Genomic DNA, 16,936 nt, shown 5'->3' on the forward strand with positions numbered 1-16,936 from the left:
GCTTGTAAATGCATTTATATATCAATTCATATCTTATTAAAACTCTTTATGGCCAGCTAGGTGCTTAACCGTGGCAAAAATAAAAAATAAAAACTGTAATCCTAGCTACTTGGGAGGCTAAGAACTGGAGGATCACAATTTCAGATAAACCCAGGTAGAAAAAGCTAATGAGAACCTTGTCAACTCATAGCTTGGCTCAGCACTGTACTTCTGTCATTCTAAGTTAGGTAGAGATCTTTAGGCTATCTCCTAGAAGGAAAAAACTCATCTACAGAATTAAGAATAGCATTGTGCATTTCCAATCGGCTTCATTCTATTATAATTATAATTTTGTATTGGTCATAGTTTCTGTCCTTGAACTTTTTTGCTCAAGACCAGCACTCTACCACTCGAGCCACAGCTTTTTTTTTTTTTTCTTTTGCCAGTCCTGGGTCTTAAACTCAGGGCCTAGGCACTGTCCTTGGATAGATTTTGCTCAAGGCTAGCGCCCTGCCACTTGAGCCACAGCACCACTTCCGGCTTCAAGGCCAGCACTCTACCACTTGAGCCACAGTTATTATTTTTTTTTTTTTTGCCAGCCTTGGGGCTTGAACTCAGGGTCTGAGCACTGTCCTTGGGCATCCTCAAGGCTAGCACTCTACTACTTGTGTCACAGCACCACTTTCAGCTTTTTTCTTTGTATGTGTAGAAGGAAGAGGGTGAGGAATATGGTTAAGATGGGATAGCATCTTGCTTTGCCACAAAGTTAGGTTTTATGTTTGGAACATAAAGTAGTCGTGCATTTTTGTGGGGCTCATTGTAGTGCATTATCACATACATACAGCATATGCAGATCAAGTAACTGGTTCTATCATAGCAGGAGCAAAGCCAGTGTTGGACTCCTGTCTTTCCATTACATTTCTCTTTTATCACCTCACAGCCTTTCGTGCCATGGTTGGCTTTGAATCTCAGTGCTCAGATCTCAGCCTCCTGGGTAGCTAGGACTACAGGCATGAGCCCCTAGTGCCCGGCATGGAAGTTGTTTTCTCACAGAGCAGGTGGATGTTGGGTGTCCCATGAACTGATTGCTCTCCATGCCCAGCTTCTGTCCCTGACTCTTCTGTGAGACCGGCACTTTACTTTAGAAGAATGCCTGTTCTCTGCCTTGGGTCTCTAATCAGTCATAAAGGATTTGAGATATGCATGCAAGTTCTTCCTTTGTACTCTTTCTGGGTACAGATAGCATTGAACTCTTGCTTGTAGGGCTTGTAAGCCCCTTCAGGCCACCTTTCTTAGAAGTTGAGATTCAGGGAACATGTTGGGTACACCACTGTGGCCTACTGGCTTGTTTATGGTTTCCCTTCCCTTCTGGGCATGCTTTTTTTCCTGTTGATTTACTAGTTCAGTGAACTAGTTCACTAGTTCTTTACTGGAATTCTTTTGTTATGTTAAAAAACAACCCAAACTTCCTTTGAAAGCTCAAGTCTAGCCATTGAAGAATAAAAATGTTCTTTTCATCTTCTATTTGTTAATAAATGTATATGTCAAACTGGGCACTGTTGCTAATGCATGTAATCCTTGTTACCCAGGAGGTAGAAATCTAAAGATTAATGTTTGATGTCAGCCCAGGCAGGAAAATCAGTGAGATTCTCATCGCCAGTTAACCAGCAAAAAGCCATAAGTATAGCTGTGCTCAAGTGGCAGAGTACCAGACTTGAGCTACAAAGCTCAGGGACAGCACCTAGATGCAGAGTTCAAGCCCCAGTACCAATGCAAAAAATAATCATGTCTGTCTTCTTGAAGACAAGTTGTTGCCATAAAATACTTAAGTTAGATCATCCTTTCTAATTAAAAGAAATGTACTCATCTGACATATGTAGCTATAACCCCTCTATACATCATCTTTATAATAACATTTTTTTAAATTGCAAATAAGGAAATAAGGGTGGGGAGATTAAATATATATCTTTACTGTCCAGGCTTTCCTGGAATTCCTCATCTTCCTACCTGTACCTCTGGAGAGAAGGCAAAACAGGTATGAAATACCATGGCCACTCTTACATTTGTTTCTTCTTATTTTTATTTTTTTGTTTTCCGATCCTGTAGCTTGAACTCAGGCCCTGGGTGCTGTCTCTCACCTTTTTGCTAAAGGCAAGTGCTCTACCACTAGAGCCACAGCCCTACTTCTGGCTTTTTCTGAATAGTTAATTAGAGCTAAAAGTCTCAAGGTATTCCCTGCCAGGGCTGGCTTTGACCTGTGATCCTCACATCTCAGTCTAGTTAGGATTACAGGCATCAGGCTACATTTGTACATTTGTTTCTTAATAAAGTTGAAAGTAAGCAAGGGAAAAGAGATTATATATACCTCTTTTTTTTTTTTTTTGCCAGTCCTGGGCTTGAGCTCAGGGCGTGAGCACTATCCTTGGACTTTCTCAAGGCTAGAGTTCTACCACTTGAGCCTCAGCACCACTTCCGGCTTTTTTCTATATATGTGGTACCAAGGAATCAAACCCGGGTCTTCGTGCATACTAGGCAAGGACTCTACCTCTAGGCAAACCCTCGGCCCTATATACCTCTTTTTTGAAATTTAATTTTATTGTCAGGGTGATGTACAGACATCATCATTACATTTCTTCTCGAACTTTGTTACCCCCTTGCATATTTTTCTCCCATTCTCCCCACCCCCCCACCGCCACCAGTATTATGTCTCTTTTTAAAAGCTGGTCAGGGAACCATGGAGATAGCGTCACAAAAATCCACAATTCTGCTTGCCATGAGACTTGATTTTTTTTTCCAGTTACTATTTTTCCCTGAAGTGCTAGAATAAGTGCTTTTTGATGCTAGAACTAGAGAAAAACTTGTTCCCTGAAGCCACTTGGCCTCTCCAAATCCAGGAACTGAGTGCTTTAGGCACTGTTTGTAAATCAGGGACCATTGTTGGGAAAGAAGGGTGGGAGAAGAGAGGGAAGGGAAGAAGTAGGAGGGGAAAGGAGGGAAGGGAATAGAGGGGAGAGAAAATTGACAATAGAGGAGGGCCATGAAACTTGGGGAACAAGACCCCCTGCTGGATCTTGGCAGCTGACTATGCTCTACCTAAGGTCTACCCACCTGTATGGTGGGAGTTGGTGATGGTGGTATCTCCATCTTCTTTCTGCTCCCGTTACAGCAAGGGTAGTTCCACACAAATCTTAACTGGTTCTACCTAAATCTAAAATCTTGAATTCCATGTGAAAGTAAATAGTTTATAGAAGGAGGGAAATATATTTGGGTAAATGTATGAACTATTTTATGTGTTTGTGCTGGTACTGGGGCTTGAACTCAGAGCCTTGGTGCTGTCCCTTTGCTTTTTAGTTCAAGGCTAGCATTCTACCACTTCTACTTCTAGCTTTCTGGTGGTTAATTGGAAATGAGAGTTTCAAGAGGTTTTCTACCTAGGCTGGCTTCAAGCCTCAGACTTCAGCCAGTGGCAAGAGCCATTGGTGCCTGCCTAGAAGCACAGTTTTCGACTAGATTGTCAAATCTATACAATTTACTGAAATGGTTGGAAAATAAGAAACATTTTGGTTGGGATGTGCAAACTTCTGTGATATAAAAGGTCATAAGCTTGGACCTCAAAAAGCATTTTTTTTTTTTAGGTCTGGCCTTAGTGGCTGATACCTATAGTCATAGCTACTTAGAAGGCTGAGATCCAGAGAATCAAGATGCAAAGCAGAAAGCTCCCATGCAAAAAGTCAGGTTAGAGACATGGCTCAAGTGGTGGAGCACCAGCAAATCGAGCAAGCAAGCTTAGCAAAAACAAGGGCCTTCAAACTTCAGTATCAGGACTGTTTTTTGTTTTTGTTTTTGCCAGTCTTGGGGCTTGAACTCAGGGCCTGAGCACTGTCCCTGACTTTCTTTTGCTCAAGGTTAGCACTCTATCCCTTGAGCCATAGCACTGCTTCTAGCTTTTTCTATTTATGTGGTACTGAGGAATGGAACCCAGGTCTTCATGTATGCCAGACAAGCAATCTATCAGTAAACCACATTCCCATCCCATGGAATTAAAAAAAAATTTTTTGCCATTCTGGAAGCTTGAATTCAGGGCCTGAGCACTGTCCTTGGGCTTTCTCAAGGCTAGCACTCTACCACTTGAGCCACAATACCACTTTTGGCTTTTTCCTGTGTATGTGGTTCTAAGGAATGGAACCTGGGTCTTGTGAATGCTAGGTAAGCACTCAACCACTAGGCCAAACTCCCAGCCCCCGGAATTTTTAAAAAGCGTCTTGTTTGCCACATATGTCCACCATTTAAGAACCTGATGTTACCGGGAGTTCAAGACAGGAGGCTTGGGAGTCCAAAGCCAGCTTGAGCTACACAGTGAAATGCTGTCTCAAAAACCCAAACCAGTCACCAGGAGTTTGACCTAGTGATAGAGTGCTTCCCTAGCATGCAGGAAGACCTAGGTTTGATTCCTCGATACCACATACATAGAAAAACCCAGAAAGGATGCTGTAACTCAAGTGGTAGAATTCTAGCCTTGAGAAAGCCTAAGGACAGCCCTTTGGCAAAAACAAAACAAACAACAACAAAGACAGGAACTACAATTGGATCGGAGTTACAATTGGTGAAGCTAAGCACAAAGCAAGGAGTATGATTAAGTTAATTCAGTCATGAAAAATACAGGTAGGATGACCTTATAAGCAGACTCCCTTAGAGTTTGACTAAAGTAATTTAGGTACATTTGAATGGGAAACATCAGTTGATAATAGCTTTTGTGGTCTTCTTTCTTGCAGTGTTGAGGATAAACCCTGGGTCTTCACACATACTAGACAAGCACTCTACCATTGAGTTATTTCCCCCACCCTAACATTTTAAAGCAATATTTTTTACTCACTGTACTGCCAACTTGTCGTTTAAAGAAGTTTCATGGAATCTGAAACATGGCCAGAATTAGGTCTGGCCCTCCTGGCTTCAGTTGAGAGACTCAAGCCCCAAGTATAACACAGAGATACACCTGTGGGGGGGGGGGATGTAGAGGTGCCCCCCCGCAAAGCAACAATTATAGGTGTTGCTGCCATCCCAAGGTCACCAGATTGTGGGGCACCAGCAGAAAACAAAAAGGGGAAACTTGATAAAGGAACTAGCATCCAGCAAAGGCTAATACCTTGCCCAGGTCAGATAACACTTTATGGTAAACTAAAGCTTGAACCTATGATTTCAGACTCGTAAGGTTCTTTCCATTAGATTTAATACCAAAACATTACAAAAAAATGACAAAAGCTCAAAACAGAGATAAGCCAATAATCCTGTGTGATGCTAACACTGACATGATAGTCAGTCCATGGTCTCACCAGATAGCTTTGTACCCCAGCATTTATCAAATGCTAAGGACCAGGGCAGTCCTGTTTTTTTTTTTTTTAAGTTATTAAAAGAATTTTTTTTTTTTTTTTAATGATACCAAGGCTTGAACTCCGGGCCTGGGCACTGTCCCTGAACCTTTTTGCTGAAGGATGATGCTTTATCACCTGAACCATAGCTCACTTCATGCTTTTTGGTAGCAAATTGAACATAAGAATCTCATGGACTTTCTGTTTAGGGTAGCTTTGAATCTCTATCCTCAGATCTCAGCCTCCTGAGTAGCTAGGATTACAGATGTGAGCTCCATGTGATTCTCTTACTCTGAGCTTTACTCTGGGGCACTCAAAGTCCACAGACCACAGGGGAATTGTATAGGCCAATTCATTTGCCTCTTCCCTTCCAGGCTGACTGTCCGTGCCAATTCCAGTGGCTCTAAGAATGCTGAGGGCAATGGAATGCCCCACACTTGGTGGGTGAGGAGGGGAGCAGCTGCCCATGGAAGTTGTGTGGGTGATGCATCCCAGAATATCCCACAAACAGCTCCCGCCCCACCCCCCGCATGGGCTGGTTAGAATGCTGGGTTTATTCCCAGAAGGCTGGGAAGTATTCCCTTCCGGACTCCTAGCACAGCAGAAGCAAGAGGACCAGCAGCTGGGGAACCTGTTGGACAGGCTGGGCCAGGCAGCCCCAGTGCTCAGAGGCCTCCCTGGGCTACAGGACGCAAAGGGCTCCTCCTTCCAGTGGAGGGCAGGACTGGATTGCAAAGCCTGTTTGCCAAGACCTCCAGGGAAGTGCTGGACGGGAACAAACTGGAACTCTGTGTGAGGACGATGCATCTACAAGCTCTAAGGACACAATCACAGAAAGAAAAAGAAGTTGCTGGAACATGGCTGCTTCAGAAATGCCTGGCACAGGGACCTGCTGCCAGATATTTGTTCCAGGAGGGGAAAAACAGAACACATTTCACCTTCTTCTCTGCGCCAGTCTTTTTCCTTGTGGGTTTTTCTTCTTTTTAAAAATATTCTCTCTTCTCTCCCCCCTTCCTTTTCTCCCCCATCTCTCTCTCTGTCTTTGACTGTGTAGCTCAGGCTGGCCTTGGACTTGTGTTCCTGCCTCAGCCTCCTCAGTGCTAACATACATTTATAGAATTTGTGTGTGTGAGTACACATGCATGCTTGTGCGGGGGCCAGTCTGGTGCTTTGAATTCAGGGCCTGGGCCATGTCCTTGAGCATCGTTTGCTCAAGGCTAGCATTTTACCACTTGAGTCACAGCTCCATTTCATGCTTTTGTTTTTCTTTTGTGGTAGCTTATTGGAGATAAGAATCTCCCAGGCTTTTCTCCCTGGGCTGGTTTTAAACCAGGATCTTCAGATATCACCCTCCTGTATAAGTAGAATTATAGGTGTCATGAGCAATAGGCTTTTCTTTTTTTTTTTTGCTTGCCAGTCCTGGATTTGAACTCAGGGGCTGGACACTGTCCTTGGATACTTTCTGCCCAAAGATAATGCTCTGCCACTTGAGCCACAGCACCACTTCTAGCTTTTTCTGTATATGTGGTACCTAGGAATCGAACCTAGGGCTTTATTCATGCTAGGTGACCAGTCTAACACTAGGCTACACTCCCAGCCCTGTTTTTTTTTTTTTTTAATATAGGATTTTGAAGTGTTGAGTTAATGATCTTTCAGAGGAAGGAGTATCAGTCTACTAGGTGCTGAACCTTTACCCTAAAGTCAAAATGTATTTAGAGACCTAAAGTGCTACCTTTCAGGAGAATTGGGAGTTCAAGGCCAGTTTGGGGGCTGAAAATATGGCTTAAGAGATAGAGTGTTTGCCTAGAAAGCTTTCAAACCCTTGAGTTCAAAATCAAGAACTGCTTTATTTATTTATTTATTTATTTATTTATTTATTGCCAGTCTTGAGGACTGAACTTAGGGCCCTTGGGCTTTCCTCAAGGCTAGAGCTCTACCACTTGATCCATAGCACCACTTCTGGCTTTTCTATGTATATAGTACTGAGGATTCAAACCTGGGTCTTTGTGCATGCTAGGCAAGCAGTCTGCCACTAGGTCAAATAACTGCTTTAAAAAAAAAAAAAAGAGGAGGCTCTAAGGTGGAAAATAGAAAGGAAAAACAATTTATCTTATTTGTGTTCCTCAAAACTTGCTGAAGACGATGTTTGCACTGAACTTTGGTGCTCAAATTTTTGTCTAATTATTTCAATTCAGGTCTTAAACTATTATCTATACATGTATATACACATGTGGGAGATAAAGATTTGAGTTCAAGCCAGCTGTGGTGGCTCATGCCTATAATCCTAACTACTCAGGAGGCTGAGATCTGAGGATTGTGGTTCAAAGCCAGCCCAGGCACTAAAGAATGGGAGACCGTTATCTCCAATTAATCACTACAGAATGGGAAGTGGGGCTGTGGCTTCAGGGGTAGGGTGGTAGCCTTGAGCTGAAGAGCTTGAGACAATACTCTGGCCCAGGAGTAGGGCTGTAGCCTTGAGCTAAAGAGCTCAGAGACAGTTCCCAGGCCTAGAGTTCAAGCCCCATGACCCACAAAAAACAAAACAAAAACAAACTGTGTTCATACAGAGGCAAGGAAGTTTTCTATAACTGAAGTTAGGTGTATAGGCATGCCTGGAATCCCAGTACTCAGGCGCTCAGGCAGGACTATTTTGAGTTCTAGGCTAGGCTGGGCTACATAGTTAGACTGTTTTTTTTTGGTCAGTCGGGGGGCTTGGACTCTGGGACTGGGTGCTGTCCCCGAGCATTTCAGCTCAAGGCTAGCACCCTACCCCTCAGCCTGGGCATTGTCCCTGAGCTCTTTAGCTACCTCTTGAGCCACAGTCCCACTTCCAATTCTCTAGTGGTTAATTGGAGAATGGCGTATCACAGTCTTTAGTGCCCGAGATCCTCAGATCGCAGCCTTCTGGTAGCTAGGATTACAGCAGACTCTATCTTAACCACCTTCTCCCTAAATTAGTTTTTCATCACTGGAAATCACATCAAGCCAGTGGATGCATTTCAAGCCCTGTTTATTACTGGCTCTTGATTTACTGCTTTAGATCTTTCTCTTCTAAATATTTTTGTAGTTATCACCAGTATGTGTCTATGTGTGTTTGTTCTGGTATTAAGTTTTGAACTCAAAGTCTGGGTGCTGCTCCTTAGCTCTTTTTACTCAAGGCTGATGTTCTACCACATGAACCACAGCTTCACTTCTTTTTATTAGTTAATTGGAGATAAGAGTCTCACAGACTTTCAGGGATAGCTTCAAACCATGATCCTCAGATCTCAGCCTGTTGAGGAGCTAAGCCACCAGCACCCAGCACACCTCCATTTCTCTCTCTCTCTCTCTCTCTCTCTCTCTCTCTCTCTCTCTCTCTCTCTCTCTCTCTCTCTCTCTCTCTCTCTCCCCCTCCCTCCCTCCCTCCCTCCCTCCCTCCCTCCCTCCCTTAAGGTGACTTTACCTCTGGAGCCTTGACATTGTCCCTGAGCTCTTCAGCTCAAAGTCTTCCACCCTACTCCTGGAACTACAGCCCCACTTCCTGTTTTCTAGTGATTACTTGGAGATAAGAGTCTCACTATCTGTTATGCCCATGCTAACTTTGAACTGCAATCCTCAGATCTCAGCCTCCTGAGTAGCTAGGATTACAGGCGGGAGCCACTGCTCCTGGCTACTTCCAGCTTTTTCTGTGTATGTAATATGGAGGAACCAAACCCAGGGCTTCATGAAGCATGCCAGGTAAGCACTCTACCACTAGGCTGTGTTCCCAGCCACCTTGTATTACGTCTCTTAGCATCCAAATTAGAAATGAATATAGTTTTGGAAAGTATTTTGTTATTGTTGCTGCTGTTGTTTCCTTTTATTCAGAGCTTGCCATAAGATGGCATGAATGGTGTCCATCTTGGATAGATATGCTGTGTACATGTACACAGATAACTTGGTAGAGGAGGTTGGGTCTAAAGGAGGTTAAGCAACAATTCTGTAATTCTTTAAAGACTTTGGCAAAAAGTTTTTCCTCTTGATTTTAAATCATTGTTTTGTAAGGAAAATTTAATTAGAAAAAGAGTTTCTTTTCTGATTTAAGTACAGACCACTCCATTGAGCCAATAGAGAATTGGTTTCAAAATAATTCACAGCTTCTAGAACTAAGAGTTTAATTTTTTTCCCTTTAATTAGTAGCTTAGAATTTTTTTTTAAACCAATGCCATGTGAGCTCAAGTTTTTTAGTTCAGTTCTAAACTTAGAAGCCATGATTTTTTAAGTGGGTTTGAAGTTTGGCAAAATATATTTTTCCTTGCCAGAGTTGCTGGTGTTTTCCCATTCTTAAGGGTTCATTTGTCTTCTTTTTTAAGTAAGCAATACTATTGTTCTTACTTTTTTTTTTTTTCTGGTGCTAGTCCTAAGGTTTGAATGAAGAGTTGGGTACTGATCCGGAGTTTTTCTGCTCAAGACTAGCACTCTACCATTTGATTCACAGCTCCATTAATTGAAGAGTCTCATGGACTTTCCTGCTTGGGATGTCTTCGAACTGTGATTCTTAGATCTCAGGGTCAGGAGCAGCTAGAATTATAGGCATGAGCCACCAGCTCATGGCTAGCTCTGATTCCCCCCCCCACTTCTCCTCCTCCTTCTCCTCTTCCTCCTCCTCCTCTTGCAGACTTTCCTGTCCAGGCTGGCTTTGAACTGTGATCCTCAGATCTCAGCTACCTCAGTAGCTAGGATTACTAGCATGAGTCACTGGCACCCTATTGTCCCTTATTTTTTTTTTTTGATCAAGCTGCGAATTTTATTTTTATTTTTTTATATTATTTTTATTGTAATTAATAGAAGGGTTACATGATATTTGCCAGATAAATGGTGCATTAATTCCCATACATTGATACCCTTTCACATGTCTTGGTCCCCATTTCCCTTCCCCCCCTCCCCCACCCCTCATCTTGTTTTCCCCCGTTCCCTATCCAATTGTCCCTTATTTTTTAATAATTATTTTTTATTTCTCCTCTGTGGAATAGCAAATAAAATAGACATAGCAGCATTTTGAAAGCAAAATGGAACAGGGAGGAGAAGGAAGGCATTCAGGTTCCTTCCTTGCACAGATAAGGTCAGCACCTTTGCCTGTCTTAGAGATCAGGTTACCTAGAGTTTGCATGCAGATTGGTAGAAATCAGGTCACAGTGGAATTCAGATACTTATTTCTTCTTTAACCTTCTATATGGATATAAAGGAATCTCAGCTCCTTTCAAAGTAAAGCACCTGTCTCCCATTTAGCTTCCACTTAAAGAAGTATATTCAGGGGGCCGGGAGTTTGGCCTACTAGTAGAGTGCTTGCCTAGCATGCATGAAGACCCAGGTTCAATTCCTCGGTACCACATACACAGAAAAAAAGCCAGAAGTGGTGCTGAGGCTCAAGTGGTAGAGCTCTAGCCTTGAGAAAGCCCAAGGACAGTGCTCAGGCCCTGAGTCCAAGCCCCAACTGGCAAAAAAACAAAGTATGTATGTTCAGGGCTGTGAATGTGGCCTAGTGGTAGAGTGCTTGCCTACCTTGCATGAAGCCCTGGATTCCATTCCTCAGTATCACATTAATAGAAAAGTCTGGAAGTATTGCTGTGGCTCAAGTGTTAGCACTCTAGCCTTGCACAAAAGAAGCTTAGGGACAGTGCCCAGGTTCTGAGTTCAATCCCCAGGATTAGCAAAGAAAAGAAAAAAAGTACATCCAGCTGCATGCCAGTGGCTCACATATGTAATCTTCCCTTCTCAGAAGGCTGAGACCTGAGGATCACAGTTCCAAACCAGCATAGCAAAGAAATCCATGAGATTCTCATCTCCAGTTAACTAGCAAGAAGCCAGAAGTGGAAGAGTGCCTCTAGGGGTAGAGCAAAGCCTTGAGTGAAAAAACTAAGCAAGCCCCCAGTATTGGCAAAACAAAAACAAAACTCCTAAGTTGTCTGCCCAGGTCAGCCCTTGCAGTCTGTTGTTAGCTAAAGGATGAATGGGTCCTCTTGTCAAGGAAGATGCTGAAGACAGTGGTATGGGCAAGGACTCTGGGTGTAGACTCAGGCACTGGGCCCTTCTGAGGAGTTACGCTATTATTGAATAGATGGTGTACATGATAGAAAAGACCACTTTCTCCTACTGTAAAGTGCTAGAAAGAAAGACACCATGTCTCTACTCAAACACATATACCTATCTTACACCTAACTACATTAATCTCTGCCTTTTAGCACCCAACTCAGGTCCCTTGTTACCTTATCCTTCTGTCTTTTCTGTTCCCATTAGAATTATATTTTCTTTCTTCCTTTCTTCCTTCCTTCCTTCCTTCCTTCCTTCCTTCCTTCCTTTCTTTCTTTCTTTCTCTCTTCCTTTCTTTCTTTCTTTCTTTCTTTCTTTCTTTCTTTCTTTCTTTTCTTTTCTTTTCTTTTCTTTTCTTTTCTTTTCTTTCTTGTTGGTCATAGGGCTTGAACTTTGGGCCTGGTTGTTGGCACTCAGCTCTTCAGCTCAAGGCTACCACCCTACCCCTTGGGCTACAACATCACTTCCCATTTTCTAGTGGTTAATTGGAGATGAGAGTCTCATGGACTTTAGTGCCTGGGCTGGCTCTGAAGCGAGATCCTCAGATCTCAGCCTCCTGAGTAGCTAGGAGTACAGGTGTGAGTCACCGTGCCTAGCTAGAATTGTATTTTCCTTAATATAAAATGACACAGAGCTGTGGTGATACCTGACTGTAATTCTGGCACTGAGGAGGCAGAGACAGAAGGATGGTTTGAGACCAGCCTGGTTTACATAGCAAGACTCTGGCTCAAAACAACCTATAAAAACACTGTACATGTAAGAGGTAAAGGATTTTCTAGAACATATATAGTTTTTAAAATATGGGAGTAAAACTGAATATTGATCCTTACTTTGTATTGGTTGAAAAATAAAAGTATTGCTGGGCACTGGTGGTAGCTCACACTTGCGGAGATCTGAGGATCATGGTTCAAAGCCACCTAGGGCAGGTAAGTCTGTGAGGCTCTTATCTTCAATTAACTAGCAAAAAGAAGAAGAAGAAGAATAAAGCCAGAAGGGGAGGTGTGGCTCAAGTGGTAGCGCTCTATTCTTGAGCAAAAAAGACAAGTGAGGGTGAGACCCTGAGTTCAAATTCCAGTACCAGCACACAGACAAAAAAATTACTAGAATGAATGATAGACCTAAATCTGAAACATAAAACTAGAAAACTCCTGGAGTTAAACTTAGTAGACATGTACACAAAAATCAAACTTTCACGAACAAGCTATCAATAAGTTAAACAATCAAATTCCCCTCCACCCCATCTTCTACCACTTGAGTCATGCCTCCAGTCCAGGCTTTTTGCTGGGAGATAATCTCCCAGACTTTTCTGCCTGGGGTGACTTCACATTGTGCTCCTTAGAGTTCAGCCTCCTGAATATCGGGAGTGAGCCATCAGTACCCAGAAAATTCAATCACACTTTAAATATTAGAAAGATAGTGGTATAGAATGGGAAGAGTCACAATATATTTGATAAAAGACTGCAATATAAAGGACTTTTAGAACTCAGCAAGAAGACAGAACAATGATTTGAGTTCTAGAGCCTTTTAGCATGCTTGAAATCCTGGTCTTGGATTCCCTCATTACAAGAAAAAAAAAAAAGACCATACAATTTTTGTTGGTACTGAAAGCCTGGGTGCTGTCCCTGAGCCTTTTTTTGTGTGTGTGTGGAAGGCTAGCACTTTACCAACTGATCCACAGCACCACTTCTGACTTTTTTTTTTTTAGTTAGTTTATTGGGAGTAAGAGTCTCATGGGCTTTCCTGCCTGCTCTGGCTTTGAGCCTCGATCCTCAGACCTCAGCCTTCTGAACTGTTAGGATTACAACCATGAGCCACCTGCGCCTGGCAACAACACAACTTTGTAAATGAGCAAAAGATTGAACAGATACTTCACAAAAGAATTTACATGAGGGGACAGGAGTGTGGCCTGGTGGTAGTATGCTCACCTAGCATGCACAAAGCCCTGGGTTTGATTCCTCAGAACCATATACACAAAAAAAGCCAAAAGTGGCTCCGTGGCTCAAGTGGCAGAGTGCTAGCTTTGAGCAAAAAGTGTCCAAGGACAGTACCTAGGCCCTGAGTTCAAGCCCCAGGACTGGCAAAAAAAGAAGAATTTATATGAGAAGATGCTCAGTATCATTAGTCATCAGGTATTAAAATCCTAATTAAATACTACTGCATCCTAATTATCCCAATTTCCCAATTAAAGAGTGGCTACAGTTGACAATACCAAGTGTTGATGAAAAGGCAGAATAATTCCTAACATAAATGTACTATATTACAATCTCTTTAGTAAACAGGTTTTTTGTTTATTTGGTTTTGGTCAGTCTTGGGACTTGAATTCAGGGCCTGAGTGCTATCCCTGAGTTTTTTTTTTGTGGGTCATGGGGCTTGAACTTGGCCTAGGCACTGTCCCTGAGCTCTTCAGCTCAAGGCTAGCACCCCACCCTTGAGTAAGCCCTACTTCCTGTTTTCTAGAGGCTAATTGGAGATAAGAGTTTCTGTTCCTTTGTGCTTGGGCTGGCTTTGAACCTTGATCCTATCATCTCAGCCTCCTGAGTAGCTAGGATTACAGGCATGAGCTATCATGCCCGGCTGTCCCTGAGCTTTTTCTCTCAAGGCTAGTGATCTACCACTTTGAGCCATAGCATAGCTTCAGATTTTCTAGTGGTGAGTTGAGGATATGAATCTCACATCCTTTCCTGCCTAGCCTGGCTATGAATTGGGGCCCTCGAATCTCAGCCTCCTGAGTAGCTAGGATTACAGGTATGAACCTAGACTTCTTTCTTTCTATCCCTTCCTTTCTTCTTTCTTTCTTTCTTTTTCTTTCTTTCATCTATATTCTACTCCTAGGTATTTATCCAATAGAAATGTCCATGTCAAGATTTATACAGGCATATCCATAGAAGTTTTATTTGTAATAGCAAAAACTAAAACAAGCCTTCTTGGCCTTAGTGCCATCTTAGAAACCACTGTACCTTAAGAGCCCAGTGGAGGAAGAGGCAAATATGCAAGCTGCATCACAAAAGAAAGCTGAGGCAGAGGTTCATTCAAGTAAACTGGTCTGTGTACGGGTGGAGGCCTGGGGGCTGAAGTAAGGAATACAGGAAGCAGGGATGCTGATATACGTTGTTGGACTGCAGGCTGCTGTCTAGGGTTTTCAATGGCTCTAGAACTTCTCTCCCAAGACCACTTTTGAAAGACCCCCACCTTGCTCATGACCAGGCAGACCCTGATAGTCTTATACCCTGGACCTGTGATATTCTGGACTAGTTCTGTTCATAGTTGTGGCCAGATGTGGTTCATGTACAATAAGTCATCTTTTTCTATTGTATAAAAAAAATCCAGGCCAAATGCTGATACACGAAGTATGTCCATACACTAAGGGATCAGTTCACAATAAAAAGGAATAAGCTATAGACACTTAACAGCATGAATGGTTCTCAAAACCATTACTGTTTGCAGTAAGTCAAACATAGAAAATGGCATACTTCTATTATTATAAAATATGCTTCTATTTTTATAAATTACTAGAAAAGGCAAACTAATCTCTAAATGACAAGATAGATAATTATCTGGGTCCTGGGTAGAGGGAAAGCAATGAAAACCTTGATTCTGAACCTTTATGTGTGATAGATCAGATGTATCTATGAATCACACGCTTTGAATCTGTGCAAATTATTCCTACAACTCAATAAAGAGGTTTTTTAAAAAAATGAATCTCCAATTGAATGCTCAGTTCAAGTGATTCCAATTTCACATTCTCAAATAGAACTCATAATCTCTTGCCCCTGAACTGGTTTCTGAGAGGATTTCTGTGCTTGGTTAGTGTTTTTTCTCTTCCATAATGGCTTCATGATCACCTCATCAGCTAAGCTGATAGTTTTGTTTTGTTTTTTAATCAGTCCTGGAGCTTTAACTCAGGACGTACCAGCCCAGGCTGGCCTTGATACTCATATTTTATCTTCTTAATTAGCTAGGATTATAGGTGTGAGCCACCAGTGCCTGGCCAGATACTTTTCTTCTTCTCCTTCTCCTCCTTCTCCTTCTCCTTCTTCTTCCTCTTCTTCCTTCTCCTCCTCCTCCCCCTCCCCCTCCCTCCCTCCCTCCCTCCCTCCTCCACCTCCTCTGCCTCCTCCTCCTCCTCCTCCACCTCCTCTTCCTCCTCCTCCTCCTCCTCCTCCTCCTCCTCCTCCTCCTCCTATCATATTGTTAAATTCTTTCTCAAATTCATCTGGAATGCCTTGTTTTAAATTGAGAACATTTTTTTTTTTTGGTGGATCATGAACCTTGAACTTGGCCTAGAGCTCTTCAGCTCAAGGCTACCACCCTACCCCTGGGCCTGGGCACTCTCCCTAAGCTCTTCGGCTCAAGACTGCTACCCTAGCCTTGAGCCAAGACCCACTTCCCATTTTGTAGAGGTTAATTGGAGATAAGAGTTTCAGGTTCTTTTGTGCCCAGACTGGCTTTGAACCTTGATCCTCAGATCTCAGCCTCCTGAGTAGCTAGGATTAGAGGCGTGAGCCACTGCACCTGGCTTAAATTCAGAACATTTTGTTTTGTGTTGATACTGGCTTTGGAGTCAGGACCTTACCCCCTCACTTGGCTTTTCTCTGCTTAATGCTGGTACTCTATCACTTGAGTTGATCTCACCTCCACTTCTGGCTTTTTGGTGGTCAATTAGAGTCGAGTCTCATGGATTTTTCTGCTGGGGCTGGCTTTGAACCTCAATCCTCAGATCTCAGCCTCTTGAGTAGCTAGGATTACAGGCCTGAGCCACCAAGGCTTGGCTAGAACAATTTATCTTTATTGTGTTAAAACATGCAGCACATCAAATCTTCCATGTTAAAGTGTTTAATTCAGTTGTCTTAAGGATAGTCATACTTGATCAACCACCGTCACCATCCCTCTCATTGAATATCCAATACACGTTATGAATTATACATTATGATGTGAGCATGACCTTAGAACCCTCTTGTACAGGTATGGGTCCCTCCCTTCACCACATGGGACCTAGTTCCTCACTGTTCTTGGCTAATTGTAGTACAGTTGGTTAGAGTACTTAAAAGAGGACCCTTGAAACATATGACAGAGAGCCTGTCACTTCTTCTCATGCTCTACCACCCTGCAGCCTGAGAGGCTTCTTAGCTTCGCTGCTGCTATATGTGCATTTTGACTCAATTTCAGCATTTAGGTTTTTAAAACTAGTGTGAGTGTGAGTGTGTGTGTGTGTGTGTGTGTGTGTGTGTGTGTGTGTGTGTGTGTGTATGCTCATACCAGGACTTGAACTAAGGGCCTGGATATATTGTCCATTAGCTTTTTCACTCAAGGTTGGCACTGTACCACTTGGGCAACACCTCTGTTTCCAGCTTTTTGTTAGTTAATTGGAGATAAGAAACTCACAGACTTTTTCCTTCCCCGTCTGGCTTGGAACCTGGCTCCTCAGATTTGAGCCTCTTGAATAGCTAGGATTATAGGAATGAGCTCCCCACACCCAACTTAAAATGTTATGATATGTCTGGGCACCTGAAGGAATGGTAAAAGAAAGAAAAAGAGGAGGGCTG

Source organism: Megascapheus bottae, chromosome 11 (genome assembly GCF_031878675.1).
Source record: "Megascapheus bottae isolate mThoBot1 chromosome 11, mThoBot2.hap1, whole genome shotgun sequence".
NCBI classification, from domain to species: Eukaryota; Metazoa; Chordata; class Mammalia; order Rodentia; family Geomyidae; genus Megascapheus; species Megascapheus bottae.